This window comes from Phascolarctos cinereus, unplaced genomic scaffold (assembly GCF_003287225.1).
Source record: "Phascolarctos cinereus isolate Bilbo 61053 unplaced genomic scaffold, phaCin_HiC Scaffold_4;HRSCAF=312, whole genome shotgun sequence".
NCBI classification, from domain to species: Eukaryota; Metazoa; Chordata; class Mammalia; order Diprotodontia; family Phascolarctidae; genus Phascolarctos; species Phascolarctos cinereus.
In genome coordinates, this window is record NW_027555847.1 from 204,550,963 (window position 1) to 204,563,596 (window position 12,634).

Below are 12,634 nucleotides of genomic sequence, written 5' to 3' on the forward strand. Positions count from 1 at the left end.
AGACCATTGCAATAGTGTTGATGACAGATGATGAGGTGGTGGTGGCTATGTGAAAAGAGTTAAGTGAATGGATGAGTATGATATTGTGGAGGTAGAGATGGCAGGATTTGGCAACCAAATGGATATGTGTGAAGAATGAGGAGTTGATGAAAATGATGGTCATAAACTTGGGAGACAGAAAGATGATGTATTCTTCATAGAAACAGGGAAGTTTAGGAATGGGTTTGGGTGAAAAGGCAATGAAGTCTGTTTTAGACCTTGAAATACATCCAAGATCAAGGAAAAATATATAGATCTTATCAATAGCTCAGTTAATATTTATAGTCTCTACAGCATTCATAGATTGTGTAATTCTTAGGATCCTCTGGCTTTCTTTTATTTTTTAAATAAGTTTTTATTAATGTCTTTTGTCTTTTTTCATCATGACAGTCTTTCCCCAGTACTCCTCCTCTTCTCCAAAGAGAGCCATCCCAGGTAGCAAATAGTATTTTTAAAGCTGAAAAGAAGAGAAAAAAGAGCACAAATCAGCACAAGCCCTATTTTCTACCACTCTACTGCCATCACTGCAGAAATAGAAAGGCTCTATATGGAACAAATCACTATTTTGTATCTTCTTTTGTTGTATGGGTCTCCATGGGTAAAAATTCATTGCTATATGGCCAGCCTACTGAGGATGATCCTTTCCATCTCAGCCCGGCTAATCTTTAGAAAGCAAGGATATTCTGTCATCTACTCTCTACTTGAAGCTTTTCTTGCAGCCTAGTAGACCTGTTTAGAGCATATGCTCCACTGGCATAGTCTTTAAGAACCCAAGATCTCCTCCGCTATGCTATAGGGAGTAGGTCTTAATAAATATTTATAAATTAGCCTTGATCTTCCTTACCTCTTCCCTTCCCTGCAGCTCAATTGTTCTAAGCTGGCTTCCAACTTCCCAAAAAGAGATAAGGGATCATATGGGGTCTTTCAGTACTCAGAAGCTGAAGAATTATCTCTTATTTTAGAGGAAAGTATAGATTCAGTGTTTATTTTTCCTCCCCTTTTTCCCCAGCTGAAGGCAGTCCCCAGCACTTCATTAAAGGAACTGAACCGGTGCTTTTTAAATGAAGAGATGGAACAGAATTGGGGACCCTTGTCCAATGTCATTATGATAACAAAGGTGGGGTAGGAATGAGATAAAGAAAAGCTCTCTGGGCTTATTACTCTTCCATCCTACTTCCCCCCCCCTTTCCTTGCTCAGACTCATCCCAGAATCACTAGGACTGAGGTCAAGTGAAAAGTAGGGACCAAGGTTAAAAAAGTAGGGGTCTGGGTTTACCAAGAATTAATCATAAAATCATAGATTTAGATTTAGAAAGGACTTTAGAGTCCATCTAGTCCAACTGCTGAGGCACAGAGGAGTGAATTGACTTATTCAAATGCGCATAGAAAATAAGTGGCAGAGGCAGAATTTGAATGCAGGTCTTTGGAATTAAAGTTTGATTTTCTTTCCACCATAAAGTTTTGCTTCTCAAAGTATCCATGGTCTGTAGCAGCAAGAGGGAAAGAAAGGAAGGAGGGGACAGAAATCTCCATTGACAGCAAGGAAAAGGGAAAAGGTAGTTCCTGTGACTACCCAGCAAGAGCAAACATTCTTACGTAAGTGACTAAGTATTATCTGTAATAAAACCCACATAGATGAATTCTAAAACCTTTGTGGCCGCCAAGACATTTCCAAAGTTTGATGTGAATGAAACTGAGAAAAGTAGCCAGTAGGAAGGAGAAGTGTTGAAGGGGAATAATGTTAAGACCATAGAACTGTAGAGTTAATCCGTCAAGTCCAGGAGTTCTTAACTTTTTTGTGTGTGATGGCCCCTTTTAGTAGTCTAGTGAAACCTAATGGATAAAATAAAATATACAGGATTACAAAGGAAATAAATTATATTGAAAACAGTTATCAAAATATCTATATATATAGATATAGATATATGTAAAAAGTTCACACATCTTAGGTTAAGAACCCATAGTTCAACCTCTTAATTTCACAAATGGGGAAACTGAGGCCCAGAGAAATGAAGTGACTTTCCCAAGATCACAACTAGCCAAAACTAGAAGCCAAGTCTCCTGATTCCCAACCTAGTGCTCTTTCCACAACAAAAGAGGAAAGTTCAACAAAACCAGTCTGCTAGTCTTTTAAAGTCAGAGTCAGACACGCTTGATATTCTTTACAACTCAACTTTGAATTCTGTTTCCAAACCATTCTTTAAAGTACTTTTCTTGCTTGGCATAGAAATTAAGTGCTGTGATTCATCACATATCTTTTGAGAATGGAAATAACCTTCATATTAATATTCCCCAATAAAGCCCATTATCCTAGCTATTCATCTCAGCTTATGTAATACAGTGATGCAATTTAAAGGTAGACAAGCTAGTTATACAGCAAAACATGTCTAGTTTTGTCTTACATATGCCACTAATTGATCATGCATACTTTTAAATTGGTTCTTCCTGGTTATGGTTATTTACAAAAGACCTGAAAACATGGAGTCCACAATGAAAGTACCTGAGAAAGAGACTGTCTGCAGTCCAAAGGTCTTCAACTTTTTTGTGTGTCCCCTTTGGCAGTCTGATGAAACGTATAGTTCCCTTCTCAGAAGGTTTCTAAATGGACAAAATTAAAGGAAACCAATTATAGTCAAATGAATTTATCCCCCTCATACTCTTTAGGTTCAGAATCCTTGCGTCATCACAAGCCTACCTATGAGTTCACAAGGGCTGAAGAGGAAAAGTGGATTAATCTACTCTCTAAGGAACTAAGAATTAATATAAAAAACCATCCAGGAAAAAATGGACAGACACTGAAGTGAAACTAATAGCAACAAGTGGTCAGCTTTCCTGCCACTAGGAGAATGTCATAATTAATGTTCATCAACTCAAATGCTCATCAATAATCAGGAAATCAGCAAACTCTACATATATTGGCAATCTGATTCTTGTTTAACTAATGGCTTCTGTATTGATTATGAAGTTATTAACATTTCAGAATGTTAAACCTACTTTGCAGTGACCATGGTTACTTCAGAAATCTAAAAGGTTAATCGTACAGTCCTTGTAACAGACTGTGTCTGCTTTCCAAGTGCCAAATTAGACAAGCACTGAGAGGTATATCACTACCAGATTAAAAGGTGATGAGTATTTTTACCTTATCACCCATGAAACATAAAAATAAAAAATGGCTGGAGGTATGATGAAACCAGCTTAAACCAGCTTAGGAGGACCAATTGTTAAATTTTCAGTGGAAGCATTTACACTTCAGAAATTGGAAAACACTACAAAATCAGGGTTTCATTTATTGTTTTGTTGATTGTATAGACTTAAGAAAGTGATGGAGAAAATGTTAGTGCCACAGATTAAGCTTTAAAGTGTGTCATACTTTTATTTTTTGTATCTTTTTTTTTTGGAGAGCCTGTTAAAAATTTACCAGCACACTCTTAGAAATAGCCCTTAGTCCAATGCAGTGAGTGCCCTTCCACTTCTTATTTTTTTAATCATAATTTTTTTTGCTAACAAGCATTTATTTTCTCTACTTTCTATTTTCCTCCACTACTGAAAAAAGAAAAAAACAAAAACAAAAACAAAACCCTTATAACAAAGATGAAATTTTAAAAATCCTGATCTTGGCCATGGCCAAAAATGTGTCTCATTCAGAATCCTGAGCTGATCCCTTCTCTCTCAGGATGTGGATATCATGTTTCATCATCTTTTCTCTAGAATCATGGTTGGTCATTGTGTTAATCTTAAGTTATAATTTTTTTTTTGCAATGTTGTCGTTACAGTATATATATTATCTCCTGGTTTTTCTCAATTCACTCTGAAGCAGTTCAGACAAGTCTTCCCAGGTTTCCCTGAAACCATCCGTTGCATCATATCTTAAAGGACAATAGATATTCATATATCATAATTTGTTTAGCCATTCCCACTTGATGGGGAAATCCCTTAAGTTTCCAGTTCTTTTCCACTTCAAAGAGAGAAGCTATAATTATTTTTATGTACATTTAGATCTTATTCCTTATTCTTCAGTCTCTTTGGGGTATAACCTTAGTAGTGTTATCAAAAGGGTATATATGCCTAGTTCAGTAATTTTTTGGAATACCCTTTCATTTTTATAGTGGCAGTGGCAGAAGGGAAGAAAAGGGATTAAGATGGGGTTAAGAAGCACACCATTTTTTAGTCTACCTTACAAACATTAACATAAGAGTGGGCATTCTATTTTAAATATGCGTAGAATGACTGAGTGGACACACTCTTGGAGGAAATGAATCATGTCAGTATTGGCATTCTTATCATAAATGAAGCCAGAAGTCAAAAGGAAGTTGTAGCTAAATGGAAGGGTGACTCACAAGTTCTCCTTGGGAAGGTAAATATAGCAGCTGTCAGAGTTGTTTTTAGAGAAGGTTCCTGATCAAGATGATACAAAATCCCTGCAATCTGCCAGGCGCTATGTTAGATGCTGAGAAGAAAAGAAAGAAAGAAAGAAAGAAAGAAAGAAAGAAAGAAAGAAAGAAAGAAAGAAAGAAAGAAAGAAAGAAAGAAAGAAAGAAAGAAAGAAAGAAAGAAAGAAAGAAAGAAAGAAAGAAAGAAAGAAAGAAGAAAGAAGAAAGAAGAAAGAAAGAAAGAAAGAAGGAAGGAAGAAAGGAAGAAAGAAAGAGAGAGAGAGAGAGAGAGAGAGAGAGAGAGAGAGAGAGAGAGAGAGGGAGAAAGGAAGGGAGGAAAGAAGAAAGGAAGAAAAGAAGGAAATGAGGAAAGAAGGGAGGGAGGAAAGGAAGGAGGGAAGGAAGGGAGAAAAACGAAGGAAGGAAGGAAGGAAGGAAGGAAGGAAGGAAGGAAGGAAGGAAGGAAGGAAGGAAGGAAGGAAGGAAGGAAGGAAGGAAAGAAGTCTTTACTCTTGGGGAGCCTATATTTACTGTGTACAATATCAACACAAATAAGCAAATATAAAATGTGCATTTCTTAAAGAGGTGAGGTCCTGAGCATCTGGGAGCCAGTTACACTAGAGTGTCTGGACCAGTAGGATCTCACCTTCACCAGAGATTCTAAGTCTTGGGGTGCCAAAAGTAGACAGGACCTGTGGTTCTGGGGACTCAAAGATGGGAGCTGATGTGCTACATATTCAAAATATCTTCTGGGTGCTCCTCATTCCTCACCATCTGGGGAAACAGAGGCATATTGCACTTAAGTGACTTGCCCAGGGCCATACAGAAAGTACTTAAGACAGAATTTGAACTCAGGTCTCCCCAACTCTAAGTTCAGGGCCCTCCATGCACAGCACCACCTAGAAGCCTCACCAAAGAAAGATTCTGACCATCAGTTCTATCTTGGCTTGATATACAAAGCATAATAGCTCCCCACTGAGGCTTGGCTTTCTAGCAACACTAATTTCCAAGAGATGGAGTGGAAGGGATGCTTTATGTGCTTGGCTTGAGAGATGGCATCTTTTGGGAATGTCTTGACTCTGAAACAAAACAATAAATGTATGTCTTTCTATCCTTATTTCTGCTTACTGCTTGTGTGTCTTTCTGTTAAAACTTTTGATTTCATCAGTGTAGGGAATTCCCTTCCCAGATGCAGATTGGCAACTCATCAGTGCCTTAAAGTCTTAGAGAGAGGCCTAAGGCACTGGAAGATAAGTGATTTTCTTGTAGTTACACTGCTCATAGTTATTACAGGCAGAACAACTTGAATTCTGGCATTCCTGGTTCAAAGGCCAGCATTTACTTTACTATATACTGCTGTGTCTAATGCAACATGAAAAAAATAAAGGCATTGAGAAGGACCATGAATTCTAATGGTATCACACAGGTTTAATATTTTACTTTAATATTTAATAATACTTTAATATTTCAATGCATTGAGCATCTGGCAGTACATCAAGCCTGGAGTCAGGAAGACCTAAGTTCAAATCCAGCCTCAGACACTTGCTAGCTGTGTGAGCCTGGGCAAGTCATTCATCTTGTTTGCCTTAGTTTCCTCATATATAAAATGAGCTGGAGAAGGAAATGGCAAACCATTCTAGTATCTTGGCCAAGAAAACCCCAAATGGGGTCATGAAGAGTTGGACATAACTGAAACAACTGAATGACAATGACAAAAGAAAACAAGTACTTCAGAAGAAAAAAACTAATAGCAAGTATTTTTACTTTCTAGGAAAAAGAGGGAGAGCCAATGCTTCATGAGGCTATATGTCATATATATTGTATTATATATAATATGTATATTATATATTACATATAATTGGTTGTTGTCCTTCATTCTGAAGGAGAATCAAAATGACATCACTATGTTAGAGTCAAGTTACAGTGTGTCTAACTGTGGTTGATCAGACCAATACAAGCTTGGAATGCTCTACCACAGGTTGGTTACAAATAGTCCATGTGAACTATATCAATTCTGCCTTGCTCATAGAGCACAGCACCTTTTCTGGTGAGGGCATGCCATGCTGGGTGGTCCTGTGCCAGGGTCTCCCATGTCACATCATCAGTTCCAAAATTCAATTTTTCTGACCACCATGTGAACGTTTGCCCAGTTTGAGTTCTCCACAAAATAGTCTTTTTGGCAAGTGTACAATTGGCATTCGAATAATATGGCCAGCCCATCGGAGTTGCACTCTCAGTAGAGTTGGATGCTTGGCAGTTTAGTTCAAGAAATGACTTAAGTGTCGGGCATCTTATCCTGTAAGTGATCTTCAGAATCCTCCTAAGACAATTCAAATGGAAGCAATTCTGTTTCCTGACGTGGTGCTGGTATACTGTTCAGGCTTCACAGGCATGCAACAATGAGGTCAGCACAACAACTCTGTAGTCCTTCAGTTTGGTAGTTAGTCTAATACCTCTTCTCTCCCACTCTTTCCTTCAGAACCTCCCAAAAACTAAGCTAGCTCTGGCAAAGCGTGATGTTTTCAGCCGCATTGTCAAATGCCTTCACTGAGGACAAATATGGCGTCAAGGTCAGCTACCACACTGATGGTAAATTCTTCAACTTGAAAAAACTACAAGCCAAGACTAAAATGGAGGGAGTGTTGTTGCATGATTTTTTGTTTGCAGATAATTGTGCATTCAATGCAGCCTCTGAAGCTGAGATGCAGCAAAGTATAGATCAATTCTTTGTTGCTTGTGCTAATTTTGGCCTAACAATTAACACCAAGAAAACACAGGTGCTCCATTAAACATCACTACACCATCCATATGTGGAACCATTGGTTACAGCAAATGGAGAAGTTTTGAATACTGTGGATAAGTTCACTTATCTTGGCAGTATACTTTCCAGGGGTATACACATTGATAATTATGTATAAGTGTGTGTGTGTGTGTGTGTGTGTGTGTGTGTGTGTGTGTGTGTATCTTTAAAAGTCATTGGCAGAAAGAAATGAGAAAAAGAGGAAAAGGACCCATATGTATAAAAACACTTATAGCATCTCTTTCTTGATGGCAAAGAATTAGAAACCGAGGGGGTGTCCATCAATTGGGTAATGGCTGAACAAGTTATAGTATATGTATGTAATGGAAAACTATAGTGCTATAAGAAATGATGAAGTAAATTGTTTTGGAAAAACTTGGGGAGCTTGTGTGACCTGATACAAAGTGAAGTGAATAGAATCAGGAAATGATTTATACAATAATAACAATGTTATAAAGACAAATTACTTTAAAAGACCAGAACACTTGATCAACGTAGTTGAATAAACAACAGTTCCAGTAGACGCATGATGAAACATGCCCACCTCCAGATAGAGAGGCCAGATAAAGAGGTGATGGACTTAGAGTAAAGATTGAAGTCTATTTATCTATCTATCTGTCTATGCATACATATATACGTCCGTGTGCGTGTACGTTTGTGTGCATGCATTTGTGTGTGTGTGTGTGTGTGTGTGTGTGTGTGTGTGTGTGTGTGTGTGCGCGTAGAAAGAGAGATAAGGCTGTAACGTGGGAATTTATTTTACTTGACTATACATTTTTGCAAGCAGTTTTGTTTTTCCTTATTTGTCAATGGGCAGGGGAGGGTTAAGGGGAGAAGAGAGAAAGAGAATTCATAACTGAAAATAAAATTTAATTTAAGAAAAAAGTGTATGGTGGACGGGGCAGGTCACACACAATGAAAGCCTTCCTATGAGTAAGCAGCCTACATCAGTACCTACACCACTCCACCCAAATCTTGTTCCCAGGCTTTGCCTTCCTCATTTGAATAGTGACTTGATTTTCTCTGATTATAGTTTTGCCTCCTTCTCAGATACCTTTGCCCTTTTCCCTTCCCACTTTTCAAACTTTGTGGCATTCAGAAAGTTGTAAGTTTACCTCTATCAAAGGTGGATTACTAAACTCACTCTTAGGCCCTGGGATCTCTGCAGCTCCTGAGGCCTCAAACTCTTCATCCTAGCTACCTCCTTGAACCTTCCTGGAGCCATTGCAAATGAAGGAACATAATCTGTATCTGCCTCTATACCCTGTAGAAAGACATTTTGATTTTAACATAATTTGAGTTTGATTGATTTTGATGCTGTGCCAACTTTGTGAAAATGAGATATTTTTTTTTGCTGATTGTTATACTTTCGTTTCAAGGGAGTGGAAAAAGCCCTCCACTGGGACTCACAAAATCTGGATTTGAAGGGGGGGGGGCAGCCAGGTGGTATAGTGGGTAGAGCTCTGGGCCCGGAGTCAAGAAGATCTGAGTTCAAATCCAGCCTCAGACACTTACTAGCTGTATGACCCCAAGCAAGTCACTTCACCCTGTTTGCCTCAGTTTCCTCATGTATAAAATGAGCTGAAGAAGGAAATGGCAAACCACTCCAATATCTTTGCCAAGAAAACCCTAAATGGGGTCATGGAAAATCAGATATGACTCCAATCGGACAAGACCCCAATATCTCCTGATTGAGTGACTTTGGTGAAGTTACTGAACTGCTGAGAGCCTCAACCCAACAAAAATTTATTAAGGATCCACTATTAGCCTGCCACTACTAGGCCCTGGGGAGACACAGGTCAAAACAATACAATAAAATTTCTGCCTTTAGGAAGTTTACATTCTACCGATGGGGAGGTGGGAAGGAGTCTATGTCAATTAAAAGGAGTTAGCTGCTTCACAGGATTTTTGTGAGTAGAGGTCTTTCTCCTCATGACTTTTCTGCATCTTTGGTCTTAGATTCCTGGAGGTTCAGACCAAGAGCTACCTCCTGTGTGAGACCTTTCCTGATCTCCTGTTGTTAGATCTGCCTTCCCTTAACTCAGAAATTATTTTGTATTTACCTTGTACATATTTTATACTTACTTATCTATGTATCTATGTATCTTACTTATCTATACTTATCTACGTACAAATTGTTTCTTCCCAGTCCCTTACTTATGTTGTTGTTCAGTCATTTCAGTTATGTCCAACTTTTCATAACTGCTTTTGGGGTTTTCTTGGCAATGATACTAGAGCAGTTTGATGTTTCTTCTTCAGCACATTTTACATATGAGGAAACTGAGGCAAACAGGGTGAAGTGACTTGCCCGGAGTCACACAGCTATTAAGTATCTGAGGCTGCATTTGAACTCAGGTCTTCCTGACTCCAAGCCCTGCACTCTATCCACTGAGCAACACCTGGTTGCCAATTTGGTTATGGAAAAGATTAAAATTAATCAATCAACAAGAATTTATTAAGTCCTTACTATGTTCCAGGAAGTGTGACCTAGCAGATACAGAACTGTCCTCAGAGCCAAGAAGATCTAGATTCAAGTCCATCTTCTGACACATACTGGCTGTGTGACCTGGGGCAACTCACATAAACTCTTGGTACTTTACGGCTACTCGCTAAGATAAAATTGCTTGAGAGGCACTGACTATCAATAGAGTAGTTTGTCTTCAAAGTCCTCAGTCCTATTTTCAAGTCCCAAGCACTGTACTAAATGCTGGAGATACAGAGAATAGTCCCTGCCCACAAGGAGTTTACATTCTAATGAAGGAAACAACACATACACAAATCAGTACATACAAGATAAATGCAGGCTTGTAATCTCAGCTACCAGAGAGGCTAAGGCTGGTGCATCTTTTGAATTCAGGAGTTCTGAGGTTTGGTGGGCTAAGCTGATCATTAAGTTCCACATCAATGTGGTGAGCTCCTTGGATGGGAGAATGGGCAGGGAGGCATCAGATTGCCTAAGGAGGGAAAACTGAGCTTAGGTCAGAAACAGAGCAAGCCAAAGTTCTGGTGCCAATAAGCTGTTACCCCCACTTCCACACATACACTTTAGGATCTTTGAGTGAAATAATTGAGGGAGAGAAGAATATGGGACTGGGATGTTCTCTGATTTACCAGAGGTTAACCAACAAGGAGAATAGATATGATCATACCTATGGTGTCAAATACAATGGAACTATCTGGGACCATATCAAAACTTATGTATGAAGTTATTACTGGGAACAGAGGGAAACCTTCTTTGATGGTTTAAATGGTAAAATCAAAAGAGAGAAACATTGTGAAGACCAACAATGCTGAAAGACTTCAGAACTCTGATGAATAAAATGACCAACCAGGGGGCCAGAAATATTGCATGTGACTCAACACCTGATAGAGAAGCAATTGACTCAAGATGCAAAATGAGGCTTACATTTTTGGACATGGTCAATGTGGACATTTGTTTGGCTTGACTGTATATATCTAAGAAAAGTACTTCCTTTTTATCTTTGCTCCACCCTAGGGGAGGAAATAAAAGTGGGGGGGAATAAATACTTGTGTATCGAAAATTTTAAATTTTATATATCTGTCTATACCTATACATCTTATAAACAAGCACATTAAAGTTAAAAGATGGAACAATTTAAAAAAAGGTAGTGGGGTGGAGCCCATGAAGGTGGAGCACCTGAACTTCTAGTCTGGAGAAAGAAAGAAAGAAGGAAAGAAGAAAAAGGAAGGAAGGCAGGAAGGCAGGAAGGAAGGAAGGCAGGAAAGAAGGAAGGAAGGAAGGAAGGAAGGAAGGAAGGAAGGAAGGAAGGAAGGAAGGAAGGAAGGAAGGAAGGAAGGAAGGAAGGAAGGAGAGAAGAGAAGAGAGGAGAGAGAAAGATAGATATGGTGTAGATGGAAGGCACCCTTATGCTCTGAATGATCATTTGGAAGTTTATGTAAATTGTAAATAGCTATAATAATTCTGTTCTTTGTTACCATGGATGAATAGGAGATGGCTGGATTCCTTCTAAAATGTTACAATAAAACCACACCCTCACAATGGAGCCCCACCTCCCTTAATGGGCAGAGCAGTCCAACACAGTTGCTTCATCATGGTATGTACATTGTCCTAAACATTTCTGAAGGGCTATGACAACAGAGCATAAATTCTAGGAGGATCTACCAAGCTGGAGGAACTTCAAGTATGGCCCAGCAATGGCTACCTCAGCTTTGCTATGTCCAGAGAGGCTCACTGCCTCATGGCCATTAGGGGGTGATTTTTTTGGTCCATAATAATTCTTCTAAGCCATAGAGGGGTTGCAATCTGTATTAACAGAGGGAGTATCCAAATCAGTGAGATCCACATTGAGTTGAAGTATTGAAGTGGAAGTGTGGAGGTGGAACATTAGAAGAAAACTACATACCACTGATACCTGTAACCACTCATTCTCTACGGCTTCCCTCTGTGTCTTGTTTCCCCATCATACTGCAGTGAAATTATATTACACACAACACAAAACTTTGTAGTGATTTATGACTTATTGTTGGCCTTCCCATACCACCTTGAATCCTATACTTGGAATCAGTAGACCTGGATTTGAAACCAGATGAAACCTGTGTGACATTGGGAAGTGCTTTCATATCTGAGAACTTCAGATGAGGGTTGTGGACTCAATCTTCCAATACCTTTCCAATTCTAGATCTGGTGATGGTATTGTCCAAGCCATTTTTTCCCTCATGATATCTTCTGGGTCTATCCTTCCCTTTTACATTCCATAAAGCCACAATTTCACTTCATGCCCCATTCATCTCTTGGGAGCAGGAGTTCTTAACCTTTTTGTGTCATGGATCCCTTTGGTAGTCTCATAAAGTCTATGAACCCCTTCTCAGAATAATATATTTAAATAATTCAAGGAAATGTTAAATTTCAGTTAGAGGTTAGTGAAAAGAAAGATGAATTTTTTTTCCCAACCAGGTTCACAGACCCCCTGAAATCTATCCATAGACACCTCCATGGACTTCATTTAAAGAACCCCTGCTCAACAGGAATATTATAGCCCTCTATTCTTTGGATTCCTCTCTTCTAACAAATTCTTTATAATATCATTTAAATTGTCTTCTACCTATCAATTTGACTTTTCAAACCTTACAATTTGTTCTCATGAAACTGTTGACCAAATCAAAAACTTCTTTATCTAAAGCACTGAATTTGAAGTATTTGATGAGAAGTCACAGGATCTGAGTTCAAATCCTGACTCTTTAGGTTGCTACATATATGGCTTTAGACAACTCATTTCACCTGTGGGCTGCAAAAATCCAATCTGCAAGAAAAAAAACTGAGGCAGAGCTCTGAGCATGATTGATTTATTGGGAAGACTGGTGGTCCCTAAGCAATTGGATCCAAGACCTTCCTCACAGTCAAGGATTCCTCTGCTCATTATCCAGCTGCTTTCATGGACCTTGG

The 12,634-nt window shown here is 38.8% G+C and overlaps 1 long non-coding RNA gene across 3 annotated transcripts in view; it reads right to left on the minus strand.

Annotated features, from left to right (window-relative positions):
* Positions 1–351: 351 nt before the first annotated feature.
* Positions 352–12,634, minus strand: part of LOC144456848 (uncharacterized) — a 13,798-nt gene continuing 1,515 nt past the window's right edge. The window contains exons 1-3 of one of the 3 annotated variants that reach the window (XR_013486023.1): positions 5,056–5,512; positions 2,540–2,637; positions 352–1,872 (exon numbers count right to left, since the gene is read on the minus strand). This is a non-coding gene — a long non-coding RNA (uncharacterized LOC144456848). Of the gene's footprint in view, positions 2,638–5,055; positions 5,523–12,634 lie in introns of those variants that run through there. The other 2 variants (XR_013486021.1, XR_013486022.1) reach the window with 2 other exon arrangements.